Source organism: Miscanthus floridulus, chromosome 3, assembly GCF_019320115.1.
Source record: "Miscanthus floridulus cultivar M001 chromosome 3, ASM1932011v1, whole genome shotgun sequence".
In the NCBI taxonomy this organism is placed as follows: Eukaryota; Viridiplantae; Streptophyta; class Magnoliopsida; order Poales; family Poaceae; genus Miscanthus; species Miscanthus floridulus.
The window spans coordinates 34,589,528-34,603,217 of NC_089582.1; the positions used below are offsets into that span (position 1 = coordinate 34,589,528).

Consider the following 13,690-nt stretch of genomic DNA (forward strand, 5'->3'; position numbering starts at 1 on the left):
AGCTTTCTTAGTAACACATTTTTGTGTGTTCCAATTGGCCATGTTACTATAGACTGGTTTATTGTAACACATCTACTTGTCTATAGGAACATTTGTCTAGTGTTACAATGATTTTTGCTGTAACACTTTTTTTTTCTCTAGTAACACTTCACATTATGGTGGAATATATAGTTTGTAACACATTTATTTATCTATGGGAACATTTGCCTAGTGTTATAGTGATTGTCTGCTGTAACACTTTTTTTAGTTCTAGTAACACTTCTACATTATGGTAGAGCATAGTATGGAACAAAGGAACACATGGTTTGTAACACTTGTTTATATCTATTGTAACATATTCAGATTAGGAAACAAATATTTGTTTCACCTATATATGTGGCACATGGATTATTATAGAATCACACAAACATGACACATTGCAAAATCACATAAACCACAAATTTTAATAATCATAACAAGATCCACATATAGTAGGATGATTTCAAACATATTGCTTGTTCAGATTAAATCATAGTATTTGTACATAATGATATGGCTCTAGAGAGCAAACACACATAGTACATACTAGAAAGAAAAATTCAAGAACTAGCTAGGATTCATAAAGTCCATTGCTTCTTCTTCCATTATTCTTTGTACACATCGATGTAGGAATTCAACCATTAATCATTTGAACCTGCAAATAAAATGTAAGTTGTAAGATTACAAATTAGACCACATATGTACAATGATATAAATTAAGAAAGCTAGTTTGAACATACAAACATCAAAGGCCAAGCAATTGAGACTCCTTTGGCTTGAGCATCACCAATATTGTTGCACCTAGGCCTCGGCCTCACTAATGGCTCATCTTTTGCTATAGCATGATCGATACGCACTTTGTAGAATTGACTTCCTGTCTTAACTCCACCAATAATGGCTTCTGGATCAGTGCTCAAGAGAGTTGCATAGGCTACATTAGCCTTATTAGGATATTTTGAAGTCATTAGTAGCACCATGGACCCAACCTATATTAATTTGACATAATCTCTTAGTGACCAACAACCCTTAGTTGTACATCAAGATCATGCAATTAGAACAAGTGTATTATGTTCATCTACCTTCATTACATGAAGTTGTTTAGGTGCTTGATGCTTGTTGCATGTAACCTTGTCATGAGCCACCTCTTGGTGTACAATGGTCGTAGTCTCTCTAGGCCCTCTATGATGACCCTTACACATATAAAATGAAGTATGAAATATTAAGACAAAAATTCCACTATAAATACAGCAAAGTGTGGTTCATAGATACCTTTTGTTTCTTTGTTGTTTTACTTGTGGTGGATAAAAGTATACTGTCATCATCACTATATTCAGACTCACATGTTTCTTTATTCTAGTAAAGAGAAAAAAAGATAGTAGCATGAGTTAATATAAAAAAATCTTTTGTGAATAAAATAGTATTAAATTCACAAGATAGTGACTTTACCAATTCATCCCTGTGTTAAAGGAATCCATCATTCTGGTTGGGTGCAACACAGTGAACTCTCTAAAAATTTGAAACAATATTAAAGCCAAAAGACTAAATTAGGTGAAAACATGGAAAATATAGCAAATACCTTTCTTTTAGAAAGCACCGCTTGATTTTGAGAATTGTTATGATCACTCCTAGCACAATTTCCCTAGAAAAGAAATAAAGTTTGAGTAACACATTTCAATACGAAGTTACAAATTAAAATGTACATTGTTACCATTGTTGCTTCTTGGTTCTCATGGTGCTTTTGATTGTTTTTTAGTTCTTCAATAACTTTGTCTTGCATTCTAGAATGCTGAGTTGCCTTATTTCCTCCAACATGTGAGTCTCTACATTAGATGATGAGCCATCTAGTGAAACTATATTAATGTCCTTAAAATGGTGTATTCTTCGACCATAAACTTGTTTAGGAACTAGAAGCAATCCCATGCCATGCACTTGTCTAGCTTTCTCTTCTCCCAACACCCGATGTAATGCATCACCTTTCCATGCAACTCCTCCCTCACTATTTTGTGATAACTCTGGTTGTGTGTCTAGGAGATTTTCCAATTCAACCTACAAGCAAGAAATCCACACATTAGAAAATAGAAATAATTTTAGATTTGCAAAAATTCTCATGTGCATGTAGCGTACCACTAGTTCATTTATCCCTTTTCCCCTTTTCCTGTGAGTTGTGAGGTAAACCTTTGCTCTATGTGGCTGTTTTTTAGGATCAGTTTGCCTCTAAAAAAATAGCAGTAAAGGAAAAGTAAGAAGAATCATATATAATTTTTTTAAATAGAAGATGACTCACCATGTCCTCAGACCAACGAGCATAACTCTCTGTGCCGGCTGTATGCGTTGTCTTCTTCATTTGACAACTTATTTTGTTCTTCTCACTTAGGGTCTACAAGAAAAGTAAATTAATAGATAATGAACCATTATACATATAAAAATCAATAATGGTATAGATAGTGATAGTAAAAAAGCCAAAGAGCGTCAATAATGGTGCCTTACTTGTCCTTCGCTGGACTTCCAATATTTTACTAGGGCCTTCCATTGATCTTCATCGATATCATCTGGACAACACTTGTTCAAAATAGACTTTTTCTTCTTTGGATTAAATAGTGACTTTTTTAATGTTGCCTTGTATTTTCTCCAATCTCTTCCAATTGATTTCAATATCCATTTCTCACATGAATGAGGATATAAGAACTTTGTCTAAAAATAAGAAAATCACTAATGAATGAATTTGACTTCATGACATGATAACAAGCATATATATACTTAATCTTATAAAAACATTATGTCTTATAAAATTTAGCTAAGCTGGATGAATTGAATTATGGTTTCTGCATTGTTTTTCTTAACTTCTCTCCAATCTTTGGCACCAACAGGACAGTAACCACAATTTCTTGCTATGGAGCCCAAAATTGTCCTAAAAGGCCACCTTCTTTTCCAATGGGTTGTCCAAGCATATTACATCTCACTACTATCCGATCACCTCCAAGTAGATCCCAAACATGTGTTAAAACAGTCCCCTTTCGTTTACCAGGTACTTCATCGCCATCACCTATTAAAAACAGATGATAGTGATAGTAATTGGTTAAGATGCAGTCCATATGAATGAGATTGATCTAACTATATTTGTACCTGATGTGTTCTGGTTCTCATCATCATGCTGCTCAACCTCGTTAGCATATAGTGCTTCAGTATGCATTACATTTAATCTATTCTTTTTCTTTATACCTCCTCTTCCTGCTAAACAAATGTCGGGGACATGAACACATGTTTATAGTAAATATAATAAACAATATGTAATCTTTTTATTAAACAACTAGATATTTGTATTAGACTATCAAGATTGTATTTATTAAGTCACATACCACGGTGGGGTTGGATATGCTAATCTTGGATGAAAATAAATCATTGATAACTAACATGACTTGGAATAGTTGTCCTTAAATAATCAAATATACATAGAAAAGTAAATTATATGTTCATTCTAATACCTTTATTTTTTGTTTAGATTTGGATGGTTCTTTGTTGGACTTGGTAGGCGCTAAAGTGGCCAGTCTCTGCCTCGTCACAAACAAATTAACCGTATTTTCGCTCTCACACTCGTTGAGCATTTCCATCATATCAGAATCTTGTTGTATTACAACCAAGCTATCTTTTCTCTTGTAGTATAGATAGTCGACTGATGTGTACCGAGAACCCTCGATCAGATCAATCAACTAAAAAAAGCATATCTCATCTCTATCCATTTTCCTTTGCACATGTTTATGTCCTCCAGCTTTCCCATCACATTCCAGATTTATGGTCCAATTATCCACCGCCATGGTAGCACAATCTAAATAAAATATAGCACAAATAGAAAAATAAGAATAATTCACAAATAAGAATCAAGTATAACCGAATAGTAACAATTTGACTAAAGTGCATATTTGTAATGTTATTTGAACTTGGAGCTTGAGAACAAGTAAAGTGCTATGGTTCAGATAGGATGGTCTAGAGCATGACATATATATATATATATATATATATATATATATATATATATATATATATATATATATATATATATATATATATATATATACGAACAAAAATAGTCCAAAAGGTTCTTTACATTAAATAAGATACAAATTAACATATATGATAATTTATTTTTCCTAACATTTAGGAGGGAAAAATCACTGTTATTGATTTGCTTGATTGAAAATTAACTTTATATATAGTAGTGTCCAGTTAGCTTGAATTAAATAAACGGGCTAACATACCATGACACTAGTGAAACAATGAAGCACTAAGTCATATACACAGACTGAGTAGAACTAAAACAGAGGTCATAAATAAAATGTGAAAAGTCTGCCCTTTGTTTTGTCCCATTTCAACCATGCACAAAAAGCTAACCTAAGAAGCTAGAAAGTATTGAATAAATAATTACTAAAAGCATGAAAGCAGAAATTATTAAAAGATGGATCCACTGCATCATGATAGGACAATTCACAAAAGCATACTAAACTGCTGCTCGGAGTATTCTGTAACATGAATGACAAAATGCTAGCACTTTGCCCTTGCTTGTGCGAGCAAATGAAAGCTGCAACTCCATGAGTAGATAAGCTACCGATGCACTGCTACCAGCTTACCTAATTGTCGAAGTGCAACAGCTCACCTCCTCCAGCGACCTGAAATTACAATGTTTTTAATCCTCTTTCTCCTCTGCTGAATTCTAAATCCCCCTCCACAAAAGTGTTTCCATGAGAAAAAAAGTAAATAAATCACCTAGACAACTATACGCAGCATCACTATACAACTGAGTTGACCTGTCCGTGTCCTGCTCCTTGGAATGTTGGAGTGGCCGCTGCTAGGATGGAGCACAACTGTAGGGAACTAAGATCAGATGGAAACAACATGGCGAGCAATGAAAGGAAGAGCAGGCAAACTATTTCATCTTCTTGTGCATGTAGGGAACAGCAAAGGCGATCCTAATTCAGGGAACAACGATCGGTGATCCTGATCGGATGATCCGAAGTTAGACCATCAGGTTCACGTCAGAGGCCAGACCAATGGTAAACAGTGTTAGATTTTTTTTCATCTAAGATACACAATTATAATGTACACATTGAGATGTTCATCTGTACATTTGTCAGGTTCCTAGAACTACGCAATCAAAGCATTGCAAATTCATCAGGTGCATTCCAAAATATCACAGGAAACAATTTCAGAAAAAATTGATAAATCCACAACACTTCAAGGCTGAGATGGCCAAATCAAATCTAAGCATCGAAAGCAATTCGATTCCACGCAGATCGGAAGAGAAGCGCAGAAGGAGAAGTGAGGAAATCACCTGAGAAGCTGTGACCTGTGACGAGGTAGACACTATGCGCACGTTCACCTCACCCTAGAAGGCAGCGGCAACAAGGAGGAATGACGGCGCTGAACGCTGCTGCGAACCTATATTTCAACAAACTCAGATCAGAGAGCTGGTGACCTGCGAGTGTCAGATCTGGAGTTGAGGTAATTCACAATCCAGGTGCCTTCGTGATGTTGACGTCGCGGTGCAGCAGGGCAGGAGATCGATGTGGAGGAGAACGTTTCGATCCAGGGAGACGGATTGAGAGGCGGCGTGGGTAGAAAATGACGGAGATGGAGAGGTTAACAAACTCATTTTTTTCACCCAAACTGAGAGCGGGAGGATTAGGCGGGCATTAGTGATTTTTGCAGATAGAAAATAAAAACAAGGTCATCTTAACTGTATATTTTCATTTATTTCAATAATTCAATCCCATAGGAAAATAATCATTTTGTAGAAACCTTTTATATTTCCAAAAAAAATATTGATAAATATATTTTATCTAGGTTGAATTTTAAAATAAACACTTTAGTCGAATTGACTATATACTAAATGTGAATTGAGTTTGAAATATCTTATTTGTATTCATAGCCGAATATATAAATTGGGTTCAGACCCACACTAATGCCTGGCATAAGAACGACAACTTCACGACAAAGGTTCAACGGACGAATGCAGATTTGGATCTGAATATTCTCGAATATAAATGCATATTGGAAAGTTTGGATTCACATTGGTGTTCAAATGTCTATTTTATTAGTTATTTATAAGTATTCATCCATGTTAGCATTAATCCTAGAAGAAAAATCATACAATAGTTTATGGATAATGGTTTAAGTGCAAATCATATAATTTTAGGAAAAAAATATACATCAATTAGTAACATGGTAAGCGGATTTATTTATGAAAAAAGTTTAACAATGATTGTGAGCTGCTCTCAAGCACTGTGCATGTCACAATGGCGTTACGTCAAGTGCACGGTCAAAAAGCAAGTCAGAGACCGAGGGGGAGGTGTCACTGTGTGTGTCAGGTCATAATGGGGAAGCCTGAGCTACCGTGGTGTCACATCACTCACATGTCTATGTATGCACGCCTCCTACTAGCTTGCTCTACCATAGCCAGCCCATAGGGCCATACAGGCTTTGTGTGCAGGCACAACAACAAAAGTATAAGTCGAGTAGGAGTAGCAGGTCTGTCGTGCCGTGATGTGTGGCGCGGTAGGCCTGCGCCGTGATGCGTGGTGCGGCAGGCCTATCGCCACGTGATGGGTGGCGCGTCAGACTTACTATGTCAGCGGTCGCCGCAGCCGTTGATTACCCCTGCCACGCCGCCATGCATGACGCGACAGAGTGATTTTGCCACGTCATGCGAATAGGCGCGGGCAAAAGTGTTAGTTTTGAAAAAAAAATTAAACAGTCTTATATTTGGAAATAGTTTTAAAAAAATGTTAAAAATAAAAAAATCTCCCGCTCTAACTGAAGCACGATTTTTGTTGTTGGCGCCAATATCGTATATCTAGAATTATCTACGAAAAGGTTTTAAAAAAAGAATTATCCACGGAAATATCTTCATTATTTATGGCATCACCTTTTTTTTAGTTTGGCGCATAACTTATGTTCAGACCACAGATTACAATGTACTCCATCCCTTTCATCAAATTATAAGTCACGTTAATTTTTTTGGTACATCTAATTTGTTATGTACGTCTAGATACGTAGCAAATTCTATGAACCAAAAAAGTCAAAATGACTTATAATTTAAAATAGAGGAGTAACATTATTATATAGTTATAATGTACCAACTGTGATCTAAGGTCACATATATTACAATGTAGCATTATTTTCACATATTACCATGTACTAATTCAACTAAAGTGTTTATTTTAAAATTCAATCTAGATAAAATATATTTATCAATATTTTTTTGGAAATATAAAAGGTTTCTACAAAATGATTATTTTCCCATGGGATTGAATTATTGAAATAAATGAAAATATACAGTTAAGATGACCTTGTTTTTTATTTTCTATCTGCAAAAATCACTAATGCCCGCCTAATCCTCCCGCTCTTAGTTTGGGTGAAAAAAAATGAGTTTGTTAACCTCTCCATCTTCGTCATTTTCTACCCACGCCGCCTCTCAGTCCGTCTCCCTAGATCGAGACGTTCTCCTCCACATCGATCTCCTGCCCTGCTGCACCGCGACGTCAACATCACGAAGGCACCTGGATTGTGAATTACCTCAACTCCAGATCTGACAATCACAGGTCACCAGCTCTCTGATATGAGTTTGTTGAAATCTAGGTTCGCAGCAGCGTTCGGCGCCGTCGTTCCTCCTTGTTGCCGCTGCCTTCTAGGGTGAGGTGAACGTGTGCATAGTGTCTACCTCGTCACAGGTCACAGCTTCTCAGGTGATTTCCTCACTTCTCCTTCTGCGCTTCTCTTCCGATTTGCGTGGAATCTAATTGCTTTCGATACTTAGATTTGATTTGGCCATCTCAGCCTTGAAGTGTTGTGGATTTATCAATTTTTTCTGAAATTGTTTCTTGTGATATTTTGGAATGCATTTGATAAATTTGCAATGCTTTGATTGCGTAGTTCTAGGAACCTGACAAATGTATAGATGAACATCTCAATGTGTACATTATAATTGTGTATCTTAGATGAAAAAAATCTGACACGGTTTACCATTGGTCTGGCCTCTAACGTGAACTTGATGGTCTGACTTCGGATCATCCGATCAGGATCGCCCATTGTTGTTCCCTAAATTAGGATCACCTTTGATGTTCCCTACATGCACATGAGTATAATTCATAGCTTTTTATGTATTTCCAACATTTTGTCTCAGCTATTGATGTACCACATAACTGATGTAGTGATAGTATCTCTTGATTTAAGTGAATTAATGGACTTAAGTGCTATTAAGAGGTTGTTGCAATCCAGAAGACCAAGTGATGAGTACATAGCTGGGTACAGGGTTTTCTTAGGTTTGCCTACAATGGGAAAAAGTCCGATGCAAAGATTCAATGCCCCCGTGTCAAATGTGTCAATAGGCGGTTACAAATGCAAGAAACAGTGTATGAGCACTTAGTGTGTGATGGAATGCTGCGTGGATACACTATATGGGGCTGTCATGGAGAAACAACATCTTATATCTCTGCTAACAAAGATTCAGAGTCACCGCGTCCAAGTTTAAACACTAATATGCACCAAGTAGTCCAAGAAGCCTTTAGATATATAGACAATGAACATCACACAAATGGACCTCACGCATCAGGTTTATCAGAAGATGGACCAGATGCGGAAACACAAGATTTCTTTGATTTGCTTAGGGCTGCTGATGAACCTTTATGGGAAGGATGTGAGCTATCAAAACTTTCTTTCCTAGTCCTATTGTTTCATGTGAAGTCGACCAACAAGTGGAGCAATAAATCAATTAATGATCTACTTCAAATTTTACAGCTAGCTCTCCCAAATGGTTCAAATATACCTAGAACATTTGTGGAGGCTCGGAAGACCATTGCGAAGCTTGGTCTTAGATATGAGAAGATTCATGTGTGCCCAAATAATTGTCAACTCTATCGGAAACACAAGAAATATGATGACTTCTGTTCAAAATGTGGAGCTTCAAGATGGAAAAATAAGCCAGATAAAACATCATTAACAAAAAAGGAAAGAAGAAAGGCAACCCCAAATAAGGTATTGTGTTACTTTCTAATCAAACCTAGACTTAAAAGGCTTTTCATGAACAAGGAAACAGCCAAGTTAACTAGATGGCATGATGAGGAGCGTACAAAGGATGGTGCTTTATGCCATCCTGCTGATTCAGAGGTTTGGAAAATCACTGATTCCCAGCACCCTCATATTGCATCAGATTCTCGAAACATGAGGTTTGGAATAGCAACAGATGGTTTTAACCCATATGGGAAGTGTAATTCTGCCCATAGTTGTTGGCCAGTTGTATTAGTACCATACAACCTTCCACCATGGTTATGCATGAAAGCTTCTTCTCTTATGCTCACTCTAATAATTCCTAGTTACTCTGGAAAGGACTTCCATACATTTATGCAGCCGGTTTATGATGTGCTAAATGAGTTGTTTGACATTGGTATGTCTACATATGATGCATCTCGAGATGAGAGATTTCAACTTTATGCTACAATATTGCATACTATGAGTGACTACCCTAGGACAGGGATACTGGCACAGTACAGTGTTATGGGACAATTGGGTTGTGTGTCCTATGAAGATGAAACAAGTTCAATACGCTTGAAGCATGGCCTCAAGCAATGTTCCATGGGACACTAACGATTTCTACCCACTAGCCATGAGTTTTGTTATGATGCCAATTCATTTGACGGAACCAAAGAGCATCGGTTGAGACCTATTTCTTATTCTGGAGTATCTCTTTTGGAAAGGATAAAATCAATTAAAGACTTTGAGAAGTCCAAAACATGGAAGGGTGTTAGTGGCCTGTTTTGTTTGTCTTACTAGAAGTATAATTTGCTATGGCACAATCTTGACTTTATGCATATAGAGAAGAATGTGTGTGAAAATATATTTGGGACACTTTTAGAAATGGATGCCAAATCAAAGGACAATCTACAGGCAAGAAAAGACTTGCAAGAAATGAACATTAGGCCAGATCTACATCCACAAAAAAGGCTAATGGTAAGTATTACTTGCCTCCTGCTTTGTATAACATGTCTAAAGAGGAGAAGCAACAATTTTGTAAAGTCCTTCGTGACATAAAAGTTCCAGATGGTTATTCTAGTAACATCTCTAGATGTGTAAATGTTGGTCAAGCAAAAATTTTAGGCCTCAAAAGTCATGACCGCCACATACTAATGCAACAACTTATGCCACTTGCTCTGAGAGGTCTTCTCCCAGATGAAGTTACATCTGTCTTATTTGATCTGTGTGGATATTTTAGAGAACTGAATGCAAAAGTTCTCCACATGAATGAACTTGAGAAGTTAGAGGAGCGAATCATAATGACGTTATGTCGGATGGAGATGATATTCCCTCCTGGGTTTTTCACTATCATGGTGCATCTAGTTCTTCACTTAGCAACAGAGGCAAAAATAGGTGGTCATGTATGTTATCGATTAATGTATTTTGTGGAAAGGTATGTTTTTCTTATAAAAAATTAAGAGACATGTTTGGTACCTTCGCTTTGCATGCTAAATTATAGTTTTTATTAATTTATACTAGTTTGTGTAGGTACCTTGGTGATTTAAAGTCAAACGTGAGAAATAAAGCTCGTCTAGAGGGCTGCATTTGCAGAATCAGTTCTGGCAAAAGAGGCTATGCGCTTTTGTTCAACATTTCTTAATGGTTTTCAGACATTGTCTAATAGGCTTTCACGGAATGATGATAATGAGGAGTCACTTGGATGCTCTACTAGACATGCATCAACTCTTTTTCCTCAATCTAGGAAACCACTTGGGAAGCCAAGTAGTTATGTCCTAAGAGGTTTGGCTAAAGTACAAGCACATAGATATGTGCTATTCAATTATTCCGATGTCGATCCATACCTTAGGTAATATCTCAAAATTGTAAACATAAATTTTTTTTGCCTCCCATAAATTTTCTTACATGTAAATTGTAGAGCTCATGCTGAAGAGATCATTGGAAAAGGTACTGGACGTAGAGCCAGTCATAGAGATGTTGAGAAAATCCAAAATGAGAAGTTCCATCAATGGTTTAGAGGTCATGTAAGTACCTTAACTCAAAATGCTTATGTAGCACTAACGTGTAGGACTAAACTTGTATAATTGTACAAATAATGCAGTTAGAGAGGGAAAATGGCATTCATGGTGTTAAAGATGACATTAGATGGCTAGCTTGTGGCCCAGTTGATGCTGCAAAAAGGTACCGTGCTTTCAACAGTCGAGGTTTCCGTTTTAGGCCCAAACGGTTGGATAGGGTGACACAAAATAGTGGTGTAGTGCTAACTGCAAAAACATCAAGTTATGCCAGTGCAAGTGATGGCAGGCTAGTTTTAGGTGATGTGACTTACTATGGGAGGATTATTTGATATTATTGAGCTAAACTACTCTAGGAATTTTTCTGTGGTACTTTTCAAATGTGAATGGGTTGATGTTATTTCTAGAAGAGGAATAAAGAAGGACAAGTATGGCTACACACTTGTTAATTTCTCACACCTGATACATACAGGAGAAAAGATTGTTCATGAATCATATATTTTTCCTAACCAAGCTGACCAGGTGTTTTATGCTAAAGACAAAGAAAACCCTGGGTGGTCTGTAGTCATGAAGATGAAACCAAGAGATATATATGACACGGGTTGTGATGAATGGGAAGATGATGTAGAAAATGAGCCATTCCATGTCACACACCTTGGAGATATGTTCAATAATGCAAATGTAAGACATCAATGGGCTAGAACAGACATTGAGGGAACCATGGTGGATGCTAGTGATGCTGCGGATGCTAGTGGCAATGCATTGAATGACCAATCGTAGTTCATGAGGTGCAGTACCTGACTCTTTATTGTGCAAGCTCATTTCTTCAATGGTTTGTGTTTCTCCTTTTTCTTTATTGTGTAATTGTACAAGTTCTTCTCATATTTATTGAATTTTTACTATAATGATAATTTATATATGTGAACTTTATTGGGGTGGTCAATGGTATGATTGTAACAATATATGTTATACTTGTATGATACGATATCAAAAATGTATGAGTTCATGGGGATGATCGAAAGCGTCATGGAATCCCTCCATGGCCTCCTCACGGAGGGGCCAGGGTCGGACTCTGGCTCTGACTCCAGCAGGGGAGCCACCACCCCTTCCGGGAATGTTTCATGGCGGGTACCCCCGAGGGACATGTTGAAAGCATCTTCGCGGAGGAGGCTACCCCGGTTGGCAACCTCGGTGATGGAACCAAAGGGGAGATAGTGGCCCCACCTCACGTAGGGGTGGAGCAACTAAGAGCTCGAAAGTGAGAGATCGATGAAGCCGGACTCCAGCTTGTGCGGGAATATGCGGGAGATCGAATGCTGCGGAGACGGTGGGCGCGCATGCGCTGTGGCCCGTGATGTGAATCAAAGGATCATCGCCGATGATGAAACCCTTCCTTACTTCGTTCAGGCAAGCCAGAACATCACCACCACAATGGTGTTGCTCCATGGCCTTTTAGAGGCCACGACGCCCAAGGATCATCGGGCCCACCATGAGAATCACACACTGCTCGAGCATGAGGTGGCGTAGCAGGCGGAAAGCTCGTTGTCTCGGTGATGCGAGCTCAACACCAGCCAGCGCATGCCCTCGGTGTGCCCCACCAAGGACGCATAAGTCCACCAGGCACCACAAGGTGGTAGACGGTGCGCTGTGACCCTGATACATCAATGTCTCAGCCACAACCTCGATGCACGTAGCACCCTCGATGCCTGCAGATGCACCTACAGCAACCCAATAGAAGGAGCCCACCATGGCTATCATCCTCATCGTGGCGGATGCTACAACAGTGGTGAGGACCAGAGCCTGAGCCCTGGCCTGCCAGGCCCTCAGTCCTTTAGCCAGCACATCCTCAACGTTGCTTTCCCACCAAGGTACCAACCACCTACCAATATCCCTAAGTACTCTAGGAGACAAACCCCAGACTTTAGCTCGAAGACTATTGGCTTGCCTATTAAGCCGGTGGTGCGGATAATGATGACTTCATTATCCACAACCTTCCACTGTTCTTGGCTGATTTAGCACGAGCGTGGTTGGAACACCTACCATCCAACGTAATCCAGAGTTGGGCGGATCTGAAGGAGATCTTTGTGGGAAACTTCCAGGGCACGTACAAATGCCCTGGGAACCCATGGGACCTCAAGAACTACTGTTAGAAGGCCGGTGAGACCCTCCGCGGGTACATCTGATGCTTCTCTCGATAGTGCAATGAGCTCCCTAATGTCACCGATGCCGACATGATAGGATCCTTCCTGTTTGGGATGACCTGTGAGTCCTTGGTTCATAAGCTGGGACGCAAGGGCCCGCAAACCACCAAGGAACTCCTAGACATTGCCACTAGCCATGCCTTAGTAGAAGAGGCAGTCGGAGTGATCTTCAATTGCCTCGAGGGCAAGGCAAGGTGGGATGAGGGTGCTAGTGAAGGCACCTCCAATCACTCCACCAAAAGGAAGAATAAGAAGCAACGACATGAGGACTCGCTCATGGCCACTGCGGACCACAAGGGTGGTTAGAAGCCTACGATGGGCACTCTGAACCACTTCAAAAAATTACTTAAGGGGCCATGCCCGAACCATGCCTTTCCTATTAAGCATATGCTCAAGGACTACAGCCTCATGCGGCGGTTCTTGTCTGGAGGCTCCAAC

At 38.8% G+C, this 13,690-nt stretch overlaps 2 pseudogenes; one reads left to right on the plus strand and one right to left on the minus strand.

The window, feature by feature from the left end:
* Positions 1-652: 652 nt before the first annotated feature.
* On the minus strand, positions 653-3,208 carry LOC136543504 (uncharacterized; annotated as a pseudogene).
* Positions 3,209-8,248: 5,040 nt separating this feature from the next.
* LOC136543505 (uncharacterized) lies at positions 8,249-11,831 on the plus strand (annotated as a pseudogene).
* The last annotated feature ends 1,859 nt before the right edge of the window (positions 11,832-13,690 follow it).